The sequence below is a fragment of the Pinus tabuliformis genome, chromosome 1_2, assembly GCF_031772625.1.
Source record: "Pinus tabuliformis cultivar Carrire ecotype Pingquan chromosome 1_2, CPIR1, whole genome shotgun sequence".
Taxonomy (NCBI): Eukaryota; Viridiplantae; Streptophyta; class Pinopsida; order Pinales; family Pinaceae; genus Pinus; species Pinus tabuliformis.
Genome location: NC_142298.1, coordinates 90,182,355 through 90,197,557, shown reverse-complemented (window position 1 = coordinate 90,197,557; position 15,203 = coordinate 90,182,355). Strand labels below are relative to the sequence as shown.

Sequence of the window (15,203 nt, the reverse complement as noted above, 5' to 3'; positions counted from 1 at the left end):
GTGTTTCTCGTTGCGTGTACAATAGATGGTGAGAGGGTGTTCTATTAAGGAACTATGTGGTGTAAAGTCATTGGTTCGAAACTCCATGGGCAAAAATCCAGCCATGTTAAGGGTTAGTGTGGCCCAAGTTGGGTGTGATCCTTTGGTGATTTTTATGGCTTAGATGCCCCTGGGTTGCAGCTACTCAAACCACAATTTAGGCATGTCAATCATCTCACGACTCACATTACCTAGAAAACAAAAAGAAAACTATTGATTATGCTTTTTGGTTCTTCTTATTCTTCTTTTGGATAAAATATCTCAAGGAAATCCCTTGAGCACTTCCACTTATTCTAGGGATTGTACCCAATGTAAACTCTATATTCTTTAGGGAAAAGGGTTATGTCAACAATCAGGCTCCAAGCCATGACAATAATATACTCATCATGGTTTGAACATGCCACTTAAAGTAATAGAACCTAAGTGGGGACGATAAAAGTCCATCCCACAACCACTAAGGCTAGACCTAATTGATAATGATTATGTTTTTGCTACCTACATAATGATATACATTTATGAAAATATAAGAAAAAATATCTATGATCACATTGTGGTGAAAATTCATAATCAAAGCTAGAGTTAACTTTTGGACTACAAACACATTGTCTTTCATTGCAGACTTTTCATTCAACATGCTCATATGATGTTGTCATACCAAAATTTAAGTCTTATCTACTTACAAAAGGAAAACCTCAAAATCTTTCATAGAGAAAATTCCCAACATTGGATAACCATTGAATAGACCCAATTAAGACTTCCCAAGATCCAGTACATACTTCTTTAACAATGGAAATTGTTCTTATAGTGCCAAAGGGTAGTGAAAAAGCCATTGTTATGATCATATCTCAGGGGCCAACTCCTCTCTCGTCAATTCATAAACAAAAAAACAATTAGGAATAAGAAAGAGGAGATATGAGTTAGATTCCCTGCATCAAGAAAGGGATATAGTTTCATTACCCTTATGGATGTAATTATTCAATTAACAATTGTGTATTCCTCAAGTCCATAATTTAGATGCTAGTTGGACACACCCAATGGAAGTCTAAGGAAAAGGTAAAAAATTAAGTAATTTGATCTTTTATTTGGAATAAATACATATATGTGATCATAGATGTAATTTGTACGTGTATTTAAAGTCAATCAAATTATTCTGACGTAAATTTAGCTCAAGCAAAAGGCCACTATTTTAGGATATTAAATATATATTATAGTGATTAAATTTGTTTGGTCAAAATATAAAACAGAGATTTTTATTTACCTAAAAAGTGTTTATTGTTAATGTACATTATGCATTTTTAATTATTTCTTACCCATGCACTATGAACTATAACCATTTTTTATCTTATCCACTTATAGATTATAACTTGAAGTTAGAAAAACTTTCATAGTCCATGCCTCATAAAATATTGTTGCATCACCGTGTTATATTTTGGAAACATAACTTATATTTTTCTTATCATGGAGCACAATTTTGATTCTTGTAATATATTATCCCTTATAGTGTACTACAATGTATGTTTATTTTGTAACCTTATTGGTTCATTTGTCATTACATGTATTTTGTAATACTCCCTTCCACCGCCTTAGACTTCCCAAGTTGATGGGAGGTGTTATTTTTAATTAACCCAACTTCCAAGATCTCATTATGGAAATAGGGTTACAAAATTTCCTTCCTTTCCAAAGTTAGTGAAATTAAATTTTCAATTACACCATCACATCCTATTCAAGATCTTTCCAACAGTATAAATTTTATCTCAATCTGACTCTTGGATTGAACGTTATGCTTTTTCAAAGATTACCCAATTTAACTCATGTTGCTAAGAGTTTCTGCATGGACCCCACATTTAGCCCAAGTGGCCCTACCACATCATTCACGACACCTCGATGGAACCTGCATGGCTTCATCAGCGTGTTTGTAGCATTACCACATCAAGATTAATTGTGGGTCCCACTATTCCTAACTCCTTCGTGCAATTCATGATTTTCCTTTATATTTGGTTCTTACTGATATCCAGGTGCACACAACCTTTTTGCTTGGAAAATCCTATGGACCCCCATGTCCCCAAATACATTTGGATCACTTAACCTCCTTGACCATATCTGGGTCTAACCCACATCCCAGACCTCCCAATCTTGCATCCACCACCAGATGCACTGGATTCCTGAATGCATCCGCCAAAATTGATGAAATTTAGTTCCACGCTAAACTATTGCAGAGGGCCTAACCCTACATTTTCAATCGAAATATTGTTCACAAATGCATCGGACTCCTAGTCGTCAATCTCCAAAAATGGGCCCCACACTAGATACAACCTTAGCTAGCATTCATTGCAACATATCCATATTGATTTGTATCCAGTGCTTTTGTAGTTATGCACAAGGCAATAAGCTCAGATGTCTAGACTCCTTCAAACATCTATGTAGCCTGCATTTTATACGACCTGAATACAAAACTTCACTAATATCACATCCGAACCCAAATATTATTGGATTCTCTACAATACTTTAGACTTAGAATTTTTATGAATTTCAAGGACTTATCCAGAAATTCCATTGATGCACAGTAAGAGCCAAGAACCCACTATCCAGGTAGTTTATGAGCTTATTGCACTATCATGTAAGTGTTTTATCAGCCCCAAAGTTAGCACTTAGTGGTTTATTATCCGTTTCAGCTAGCACCTAGGTGTTTCAACCTGTCAAGTGGTTTTTCAACCCTCCAACTAACATCCCAACAACTTATCATCCCCAAGGCTAGCACTGAGTGTTTCATCTCCATTGAACTTTCACTTCTCAATTGATTCACAAACATGCTTCATAGGCCTCTAAAAAACACATGGAACCATCCTAGTCATAAAGCATAGTCTAGAAAAGGTATTTTATTTGAACATATCCACGTTTGCTACCAATCCTATGCTTTGTGCTCTCTCTCTCTCTCTCTCTTTTTAGCATTTTCTTCCCTTTTTCCCAGTGAATTCTCTCATGTTTTCCTTGCACTGTTGAGCATGCCCATCTATGTTGCATACCCCACTCTCTTTGTCTTCCCCCAAACTCTTTGCTTCATGTCCTTCTCTTGCATGTTGAAAAAATCAACATGATCCATGATGAAAGGAACTATATGGGTCGTCCTTCACTTAGGCAGCCCATACTTGAATTTAAGGCTTGCACCAACAATGCCATTAATTCATCAAGAAAATAGGTGGTGAAATAGATATAGTGGCTTGGGTTTGCAAGCAACTCCTCCTCCTCAAACCTTTGAATCCATGTCCACTTCCCTTAGTCACTCAATGTTTACTTTTCCACATTATTTACATGAATTAAAATTCATAGCAATATTTACAAGAGGGATATAAAAAAGAGTTGTCTCATACCTCACCCCCTTATAGGAACATCATCCTTGGTGTTCTATACCTGAAGGCACATTCCATAGTGTTCCATTTCATAAAAAAACTTTAATAGCGAGCTTTATATACACATATCTTCTTACATTAACTTACGCAATAAACAAAAATAGGTGGAATACCTTCATTTAATCAGCCATTTCCCAAGTGGCTTCATCCGATCTAAAGTGCTTCCAATGAAACTTGACCTGCTCGCTTACTCAATTTTGAAGCGTGATTTTCCTCCAATCCAAAATGAACAGTGGCTTTGGCTAGAATTATCCCCCAAATTTCACTTATATCACAAACCAATCAACAACATGATTATCATCATGTGCATATTTTTTAAGCAAGGAAACATGGAAAACATCATGTACTTTCAATATGGATGGAAAATTCAATCTATATGCCATTGTCCCCACTCTTTCTAAGATATGAAATGGTCCATAAAACCTTGGTTCCAACTTGGCACAAGACCCTATCTTCAATGAAGTTTTCCTTGGCCTGATGCGAAGGTAAACATGTTCCCCCACTTGTAATTCCTTGAGCATAATTTATTGATCTGCATAGATCTTTTGTTTGTCCTAAGCTATTTTCAATTTCTACCTGATAGCAATTACTTCATTTTCCATTTCCTTCAACATATCAGGTCCAAGAAGTACCATGTTCACTGGATCATTCCAATTTATAGGTGTATTAAATTTTCTGCCATATAGAGCCTCAAATGGACTCATCTTCAATGATTCATGGTATCCATTGTTGTATTTGAATTCTACCAAAGGTAGAAACCCTTCCCACCTCTTAGGTTGATGTGTGACATACATTCTTAACATGTCTTCCAACACCCTATTTATTCTTTCAATATATATGTCCATTTGAGGATGATATGCTATATTGAATGCTCATTTTGTCCCAAAACCAAGAAACAATGTTTTCCAAAACTTTGAGGTGAACTTGGCATCCTTATCTGAGATAATCTTCTTGGGTACCCTATGCAGTATAACTATTTCTTTTACGAAAATATGATCAATGTGAATTGCCTTGTGCGTAGAATTAACAACTACAAAATGATCTACCTCACTCAGCTTGTCCACCACTACAATTATGGCATCATGTTGTCTAGATGTACTTGGAAATCCTATGATGAAGTCCATAGAGATGGCTTCCCACTCCCACCTAGGAATGGGGATTGGTTGTAATAACCATGTTGGATGTCTACACTCCACTTTCACTTGCTAACACTCCAAGTACCTGGAAATATACCTGTAAACATCATTTTTCATGCCTAGGCAATAGTAAATATTTTTCATGGTTGTTATCATATTTTGATAGCCAGGATGACCTTAATAAGATCTTTTGTAAAACTCATCAGAGATGAGCTTCTTCAAGTTTCCCATACAAGGTATATACCATCTATATTTTAATTTTAATATCCCATCCTTTGTGAGTGAGTATTCTTACTCAACTATCCTTCTAGCTCTTGTTGCAAGTGTTCATTCACTTGATGGTAATGCACATCTTGATGCATAGCCTCTTTGATCCTTTCCTCAATGTTAGCTTCATAGGTGCTAATGGTTGTCACATGAGACACTTGTAGACTCCTGCTAAGTGCATCTTCCACTTTGTTTTACTTTCCCTTGATATATTTTATTTCAAAATAAAATTCACTAATCAAGGCTAGCCACCTTACCTATATTGCATTCAACTTGGGTTGTTCAAATAAATACCTCAACCCTCCATGATCTAACATCAAAACAAATTTCCTTCCAAGGAGATAATGCCTCCACTTTTTTAATGCATGCACTATTTCTACCAACTCCAAGTCATGAGTGACATAATATTTCACATACCCATTTAGCTTTCTCTATTCATAATAGACCACCTATCCTTTTTGCATTAGGACTCCGCCGGTCGTTTCGTTGCAGGCATCCGTGAACAACAAAAAATCATTTTCTAGGTTTGTTATACTCAATATCGGTGCAGTGTGAGTATATATTTTAACTCCTCAAAGATGGTTGCACATTCTATTATCCATTGGAATTTAAGTCCTTTTACTTATAAAGTTGTGATTGGATGTGAAATCTTGGAGAAATTATGAATGAAGCTACAATAACAACTAGCCAATCCCATGAAGGATCTAACTTCTGCCACATTCTGAAGAGTAGGCCACTCCATGATGGATTTTATTTTATCTGGAACCATGGATACTCCTTCTTTGGAGACAATGTGTCCCAAATATTGAACTTGTTACTAGAAGAAGTCACACTTTCTGAGGCTAGCATAGAATTGTGTTCTCTCAATAATTGCAACACTACCACCAAATGTTTATCATGTTCCTCCTTGTTTTTTGAATAAACCAAGATTTCATCAACAAAAACTACAACAAACTTGTCCAAATATGGACTGAGATCGTTATTCATTAAGCACATAAGTTTTGTTGGGGTGTTTATGGGTCCAAACGACAAAACCACAAATTCACAGTGCCCATACCTAGTTCTAAATGTCATCTTGTCAATATCCTCATCTTTGATCCATACCTGATGGTATCCAGACCTCAATTTGATCTTCGAAAATACGCCAACCCCTCTCAACTAATCAAACAGGTCATCAAAACTTGATAAAAGGTAGTTGTTCTTTATGTTGGCTTAATTGCATGTACTCAATACAAAGTCTCAAGGTGTCATCTAATTTCTTTACAACTAATACAACTTCTCCCTAGGGTGATATGCTAGGTTTGATGTATGCTATGTCCAACATCTCTTTTAACTATAATTTTAATTCCACCAACTCTAGTGTGCTCATGCAATATGGGGCTCTTGATACTGGTGTCATTCCTAGAAACAATTCTATTGAGAAATCGATTTCCCTTCTTGATAGAAATCCTAGGATTTCCTCAAGAAACACATTGTTGAACATTTATAAGATGGGGTACTATTTCATTTTGTCTTTATTAGCCTCAGATTTGTTGGTTACATGAGCAATGTACAATTCACACCCCTTCTCACTCCACCTTTTCAATTGTAGCGTTAATATTTTTCGAACCATCATAGGTTTTCTCTTCCGATGTAGCATCACTCTTTCCCCTTCTTCATTGAGGTATTCTATTGACTTTCTATAGTAGTCGATTTTGGTTTTATGACCTACTAGCTAGTCCATGACAATCAACACATCATATGAACCCAATGGAAATAGGGTCAAGTATGTGCACGTGGGCATGTCGTTTATCACCACTATGCATGATCTCACCACATATTTGACTCACCTCTTATTCTTTGTTGCTATCTCAACTAAGCGGGAATTTTCATGGGCTTTCTTATGCAATTCACATTTCTTTGCAACCCTTGGACTAACATAACTAAAATTAGAACCCGGGTCTAACAAAATTAAAACGGGTTGATTATTTACCATACCGTCCATCTCAATAATTGATTCTTGATGGTTGACCTGCCTATTTTCGAATGTGTCATATATTTATGTCACGCTTTAAGCTACATCCTTCATTGTCTCCACTTCTTGCACATTGTACAACCTTGGGTTGTGTTAGCGCTTGAGATTTCACCCTAGGCTGAGGAAGGTAAACCTTCAAGGCAACATCAAACCATTTCACCTCGTAGCTAGCCCTACGGGGTATGAGAAGGCTCTCTCCGGTCAAACTCGGTAGATCTTTCAATAGGATGAGCTGACCCAATTAGGAACACTGATATTAGGCTAGTAAACTGATAAGGAAGTTTGATTTGGGGTTTTTAATTAAATGACGGGGCTTTTCTGGGCTGCATGGGCAAAATCACAGCTTGAACAGAGAAATATAATGACTACACAGATTATCAACTGAGGCAAGGTAGGCAAGCAATTTAACACCAAATCTAGATTTTAAATGAGATGGCAAGACTGGTGAGGAGCTGACAAGGGCATAGGAGATGAATCCTTGTCAAACAGAAGAAAACATCGAACGTGAACAAACTTATAGGAGGAGCATATAATACTATGAATTCCTACCTAAACACTTCATTTGTTCAGCTAGAAATGATCATGAAATGAAATGAAACATAACGGTTTACATATGTAACAGAGGAAAAACTAATGTTAAATTGTCATACCACATGAATCTCAGCAAACAGAGCTGTGAAATTCCATTAAATTCTCTGCCAAAAAACTGTACAATGAAAGCTCTGTTCCAGCACTCGGCACTCAGAAAATCTCCCCTCTCTTTAACTCTCCTTTTACAATATATTAAATATAGCTCAGAAAAAAACAAATCGATGAAAGATGGGGGGCGGTTTCACTTAAAATCTTAAAAATAGGAAAAAGTCTGCTTAAGGAACAGCGTTACAATTTGTTTGTTGATAACAAATGAATAGGCAAAACCTGTAGCTGAATCTTCTGATCGGCAACTGAAGACCCAAAATAGACCAACCAATTCGTTTTCTATGCTGGGATAGTTATATGTATTTCGATTTGGCTTTTGACTTTACACTGCATTTGAATGAGAACTAAAACAAAAGTAGCGTAATATCTTCCCCAAAAACTTTTCCCTACAGGTCAATAAAAATAATGAGCTGTTCAACCATAATTGCCAGAATAAAGAGAATCACCATTTTTTCTAAACAGAACGTCGTTTCCCTTGAATTCCTCTGATGGCCGACACATGGAGCGCAAATCCAGTTGAAACATTAATTAAAATCTGGGGAAATAGGAGTCGAATCCTATTCTGTTGTTCTGGCACCGTTTGAATAGCGGTCGCCTGGATTCAATGTTCTGGGGTATGCTGTTGCTGGAAAATCTGTGATGAGTCCATCTACTTGGGCGAAGTTGACAAGGGAGTTAATTTCCAATGTTGGATCTGAGAGATAATCGAAGGCTAAAGTCGTAAATTCGTTTCTGAGATAAGAGACAAAGACTGATATATTTTGCAGGTGCAACTGCTTGACATTATCTATGTTCCCTGTAAGGTAACCACCAGGACTCTGGAAAACCGCCTCTACTTAATGTTACGGCATCAGCAACTTCTTTGATCTCCTTGATAGTTGAATTCAGAATTCTGATATTATCTCCCTCCACCTCGTAAACAAGTTTGAATTTTGTTTGTTGCTTTCAACTCCCTTAGCACAGCACTGTCATCGGACTTTATCATTAGTCTATCAGCTATGTTGTGGTAGCCACTCTTATTTATAACTAAAATGGTGGGCTCTATGATAATCAATCTTCCGTGCCGCTGCTATGGCTCGCGCATACTGTATGTTGATGATGACATTGACATTTTCTTGACTCTTCCGGCCACAAATACAACCCATTGCCTCATGGAGATCCAACCAAATAACTGTCGAATGCATACACTCACGAATTGTACCCATATCTCGGTCCTTCTCTGAAGAATGGATGTCTCAAAGCTTGCAAAGTTGTCAAACGTTCAGACGGTTCAAACCGAAGAAGGCCTTGCAACAAGTCTATAAAAAGATCCGCCGAATGGTCTACATGCTGCTTTATCGAATCCCTAAGCTTTGGCAATTTTCTCACTGTTCTGATGCTCTCTCTAGAAAATACTCTTTCAGGCCAATTCAATCTTGTTCCAGGCCAATTCAAGCCGTGGCAAAGCTCCTAAAACCCTTTCCATCATAGCAAGATGTTCCAAGTTTTCATGGGTCTGAAACAAAGTATCTCCCGAGCAGATTTCCACAAGTATGCACCCTATACTCCAAATATCACAAGGGTAATTCCATCCAAGTCCCAGAATGACTTCAGGAGCTCGATAATGCCGTGTAGCAACAACTGAGGTGTGATTTTGATGTTCAAATGTCATACTTCCAAAATCAATTATCTTAATTGCACTGGACTTTGGCCACCATTTGAAGTCATCTGAAAATCCCTTAACACCCGTGTGCTATTTTTGTCATACTTAGAAACTTCAAGAAGCGCTTCAATTTCGATCATTCCTGCCTCTCGGTATTTTTGTATGCCACGAACAATTTTGATAGCTACAAAATCCTTCGATTTTCGGTCCCAGCATTCCAAGGTCTGACATTTCATATCTGAGTGATAAGGTTGTCTTCTATCCAGATACCCCATTGTTTTGTCCCTGTGCAGCAAATGCGCTGGGGAGGATCCTTGATTTGAAGATTCTCCTCTTTTAAATCCAGTGACAGTACCCGATCTTTTGTTCCGCTTCATGTTACTTTTGACAACCTGGTGCCATCTCTTCACTGCATTAGATTTCTGCTCATCAAATATGGCCTTCTTCATATTTGAACCCATCTGTGTCACAAGTGCATAGAGAGGAGATTTCAAGCCAAATTGAAACCATATGAAACGGAAAAAGGCAACTTCGAAAGTATTCTGGAACAGAGTAAAATGTATCAGAAACAGAATCAATTGAGGGCGACCGAACCAAAAATATTCATCACTGAGCCGCACCAATGGAATTCCTTGAACTATAGCATGTTTGGATTGGATTTCTAGTGCCATCTTTCTTATGATTACTTGCAGTTTAGTTCCAACCAATAGAATTATAATCAAAGGAGAAAAACTTAACCAGAAGTATGCCTGACAACTATGCACGTTGAGAAGTAAGTATATCACAGCAAAAACCCATAATGGAAGGCTAATTCCAACAACTGTCTTGAAGTCATCATCCAGGGATCTCTCAATATATTTGTGAAAATTAAATCTGCTTCCTGGAGCTAAGTATGCAGAGATGAAGCCATGGCGCAATGTGAAGTAATCGACTTTAGTCACTGAACATAAAAACTGTTGAAAAAAAAAACATTCAATCCAGATGAAAATTGGTATCCTATTCCAAAAATGCAGATGGCGCCCTCCAAATAGCTTTTTGCCTCTGATTGCTGATGATGTTTCAAATTGTGCTTGTGCAGGGATAGGAGCGTTGAAGTTTGCTGCTGCCTTTTGAAGAGCTAGAGAATAAATTACATAATCTAAAACAACATATTAATGATTTCTTCTTCAAAACAGGGTTTTGAAGAAGAATCTATCTCTGACATGAGACGGAGTCTAACATCGGCTCCATTTGGGATGGCAGCTGCAGCTTCCTGGAGGTGCCAAGAACCGCAGAACTTTGGGAGAGCAGACAGTGCCTCCACCCATTCGGCAATGGAGTCATCATCGACACAACTCTTGACTTAATTTTCAAACTGAAACTGAACTCAAACAATCTTCAAGCAAACTAAAACCAAATGCTGCCCTTATGGCTGCTTATTTATTTACAAAACCTACTCTAATCTGTTGTACAAACAATAGATCAGGTAACACTAAAATGCCATATTAACCATTCAAGTAAACCTGAGAATGATGTAGCTCGAGAATGCTTCCGCCAGAACACAGATGCAATTGCCGGCAGCCCTTCATGCACGTACTGAGCCTGGTCGCGGAAAAGACAGTCTGATCTGTCAATCAAACTGAAAAATGTGTCCATGTATGCCGCAATAGGATCACGGAAGCCTGACTCTGTTGGCTGCCCCAACTCTGCGATGCATACTTCCAGCTGCACATTGTCAATGTATACCTCTATAGGCAAGTCTGTTGTTTCTTGTTACGAATGAGGAAGAATTTCCAAGAACTTTTTAGGGTCTTGGAAATCATATGACTGAATCTGCTCATCGAGATACTGAATCTCATTTTCAACTCTTTCAACAACTAACTCACAAAATCTAGTTTTTCCTTCAAGATGAAGCTTCGGAGATTTCAAACATTGAAGGAAAATACTGAAAAATTCTTCATTAATTTCAATATCCACTAACCACTCTCCAATTTCGTTTAGAGCTTCACACAGGGCAGGGTTTGCCACATACCCCACCATTGCATGAATGAATCAACAGGCACTGGAATGTCTGGATCGAATTGGAGTCGCCAGGTGAATGGTTCAGCCTGCATAAGTGTCTGACTGCTGTCCACCATCAGCATCAGATCTGCACCTTGATTGCATGTACTGGGACAAGACAATCAACACGTTGAATGTTCTCCCCAGTATGGTCGCCACTATGTTAGCGCTTGAGATTTCACCCTAGGCTGAGGAAGGTAAACCTGCAAGGCAACATCAAACCATTTCACCTCGTAGCTAGCCCTACGGGGTATGAGAAGGCTCTCTCCGGTCAAACTCGGTAGATCTTTCAATAGGATGAGCTGACCCAATTAGGAACACTGATATTAGGCTAGTAAACTGATAAGGAAGTTTGATTTGGGGTTTTTAATTAAATGACGGGGCTTTTCTGGGCTGCATGGGCAAAATCACAGCTTGAACAGAGAAATATAATGACTACACAGATTATCAACTGAGGCAAGGTAGGCAAGCAATTTAACACCAAATCTAGATTTTAAATGAGATGGCAAGACTGGTGAGGAGCTGACAAGGGCATAGGAGATGAATCCTTGTCAAACAGAAGAAAACATCGAACGTGAACAAACTTATAGGAGGAGCATATAATACTATGAATTCCTACCTAAACACTTCATTTGTTCAGCTAGAAATGATCATGAAATGAAATGAAACATAACGGTTTACATATGTAACAGAGGAAAAACTAATGTTAAATTGTCATACCACACGAATCTCAGCAAACAGAGCTGTGAAATTCCATTAAATTCTCTGCCAAAAAACTGTACAATGAAAGCTCTGTTCCAGCACTCGGCACTCAGAAAATCTCCCCTCTCTTTAACTCTCCTTTTACAATATATTAAATATAGCTCAAAAAAAAACAAATCGATGAAAGATGGGGGGCGGTTTCACTTAAAATCTTAAAAATAGGAAAAAGTCTGCTTAAGGAACAGCGTTACAGTTTGTTTGTTGATAACAAATGAATAGGCAAAACCTGTAGCTGAATCTTCTGATCGGCAACTGAAGACCCAAAATAGACCAACCAATTCGTTTTCTATGCTGGGATAGTTATATGTATTTCGATTTGGCTTTTGACTTTACGCTGCATTTGAATGAGAACTAAAACAAAAGTAGCGTAATATCTTCCCCAAAAACTTTTCCCTACAGGTCAATAAAAATAATGAGCTGTTCAACCATAATTGCCAGAATAAAGAGAATCACCATTTTTTCTAAACAGAACGTCGTTTCCCTTGAATTCCTCTGATGGCCGACACATGGAGCGCAAATCCAGTTGAAACATTAATTAAAATCTGGGGAAATAGGAGTCGAATCCTATTCTGTTGTTCTGGCACTGTTTGAATAGCGGTCGCCTGGATTCAATGTTCTGGGGTATGCTGTTGCTGGAAAATCTGTGATGATTCCATCTACTTGGGCGAAGTTGACAAGGGAGTTAATTTCCAATGTTGGATCTAAGAGATAATCGAAGGCTAAAGTCGTAAATTCGTTTCTGAGATAAGAGACAAAGACTGATATATTTTGCAGGTGCAACCGCTTGACATTATCTATGTTCCCTGTAAGGTAACCACCAGGACTCTGGAAAACCGCCTCTACTTAATGTTACGGCGTCAGCAACTTCTTTGATCTCCTTGATAGTTGAATTCAGAATTCTGATATTATCTCCCTCCACCTCGTAAACAAGTTTGAATTTTGTTTGTTGCTTTCAACTCCCTTAGCACAGCACTGTCATCGGACTTTATCATTAGTCTATCAGCTATGTTGTGGTAGCCACTCTTATTTATAACTGAAATGGTGGGCTCTATGATAATCAATCTTCCGTGCCACTGCTATGGCTCGCGCATACTGTATGTTGATGAGGACATTGACATTTTCTTGACTCTTCCGGCCACAAATACAACCCATTGCCTCATGGAGATCCAACCAAATAACTGTCGAATGCATACACTCACGAATTGTACCCATATCTCGGTCCTTCTCTGAAGAATGGATGTCTCAAAGCTTGCAAAGCTGTCAAACGTTCAGACGGTTCAAACCGAAGAAGGCCTTGCAACAAGTCTATAAAAAGATCCGCCGAATGGTCTACATGCTGCTTTATCAAATCCCTAAGCTTTGGCAATTTTCTCACTGTTCTGATGCTCTCTCTAGAAAATACTCTTTCAGGCCAATTCAATCTTGTTCCAGGCCAATTCAGGCCATGGCAAAGCTCCTAAAACCCTTTCCATCATAGCAAGATGTTCCAAGTTTTCATGGGTCTGAAACAAAGTATCTCCCGAGCAAATTTCCACAAGTATGCGCCCTATACTCCAAATATCACAAGGGTAATTCCATCCAAGTCCCAGAATGACTTCAGGAGCTCGATAATGCCGTGTAGCAACAACTGAGGTGTGATTTTGATGTTCAAATGTCATACTTCCAAAATCAATTATCTTAATTGCACTGGACTTTGGCCACCATTTGAAGTCATCTGAAAATCCCTTAACACCTGTGTGCTATTTTTGTCATACTTAGAAACTTCAAGAAGCGCTTCAATTTCGATCATTCCTGCCTCTCGGTATTTTTGTATGCCACGAACAATTTTGATAGCTACAAAATCCTTCGATTTTCAGTCCCAGCATTCCAAGGTCTGACATTTCATATCTGAGTGATAAGGTTGTCTTCTATCCAGATACCCCACTGTTTTGTCCCTGTGCAGCAAATGCGCTGGGGAGGATCCTTGATTTGAAGATTCTCCTCTTTTAAATCCAGTGACAGTACCCGATCTTTTGTTCCGCTTCATGTTACTTTTGACAACCTGGTGCCATCTCTTCACTGCATTAGATTTCTGCTCATCAAATATGGCCTTCTTCATATTTGAACCCATCTGTGTCACAAGTGCATAGAGAGGACATTTCAAGCCAAATTGAAACCATATGAAACGGAAAAAGGCAACTTCGAAAGTATTCTGGAACAGAGTAAAATGTATCAGAAACAGAATCAATTGAGGGCGACCGAACCAAAAATATTCATCACTGAGCCGCACCAATGGAATTCCTTGAACTACAGCATGTTTGGATTGGATTTCTAGTGCCATCTTTCTTATGATTACTTGCAGTTTAGTTCCAACCAATAGAATTATAATCAAAGGAGAAAAACTTAACCAGAAGTATGCCTGACAACTATGCACGTTGAGAAGTAAGTATATCACAACAAAAACCCATAATGGAAGGCTAATTCCAACAACTGTCTTGAAGTCATCATCCAGGGATCTCTCAATATATTTGTGAAAATTAAATCTGCTTCCTGGAGCTAAGTATGCAGAGATGAAGCCATGGCGCAATGTGAAGTAATCGACTTTAGTCACTGAACATAAAAACTGTTGAAAAAAAAAACATTCAATCCAGATGAAAATTGGTATCCTATTCCAAAAATGCAGATGGCGCCCTCCAAATAGCTTTTTGCCTCTGATTGCTGATGATGTTTCAAATTGTGCTTGTGCAGGGATAGGAGCGTTGAAGTTTGCTGCTGCCTTTTGAAGAGCTAGAGAATAAATTACATAATCTAAAACAACATATTAATGATTTCTTCTTCAAAACAGGGTTTTGAAGAAGAATCTATCTCTGACATGAGACAGAGTCTAACAGGTTGTTCCTCTATAGATAAGGGAAATCCCTCCATAAGTGGTCTTCCCCACATTTCCAACACTCTATGGGTCTTCTCTTAGACCCCTTTATTTCCTCTCTTATAGACCTAGGGAGATGGTTTTGATTAGTAGTAGTGGATTTCTATTGAGGTTCACCCCTTGTACGAGTGGCGAACCTCCCATTCACCTAGCTGAGGTCATACAGTTTTATGCCCTTTTCCTCTAAAGTTGGACTTTCCTTTTTCTTTCCAATCAATTTTGGACTCAATCCTATGCTTGGACTATTCATGCATTACTTCATCTTTTGGATGGTTTCCTCTAGAGTTTG

General features: G+C 38.2%; 1 pseudogene; it reads right to left on the bottom strand.

The window, feature by feature from the left end:
* Positions 1 to 13,131: 13,131 nt before the first annotated feature.
* On the bottom strand, positions 13,132 to 14,326 carry LOC149204585 (uncharacterized; annotated as a pseudogene).
* Positions 14,327 to 15,203: the final 877 nt, after the last annotated feature.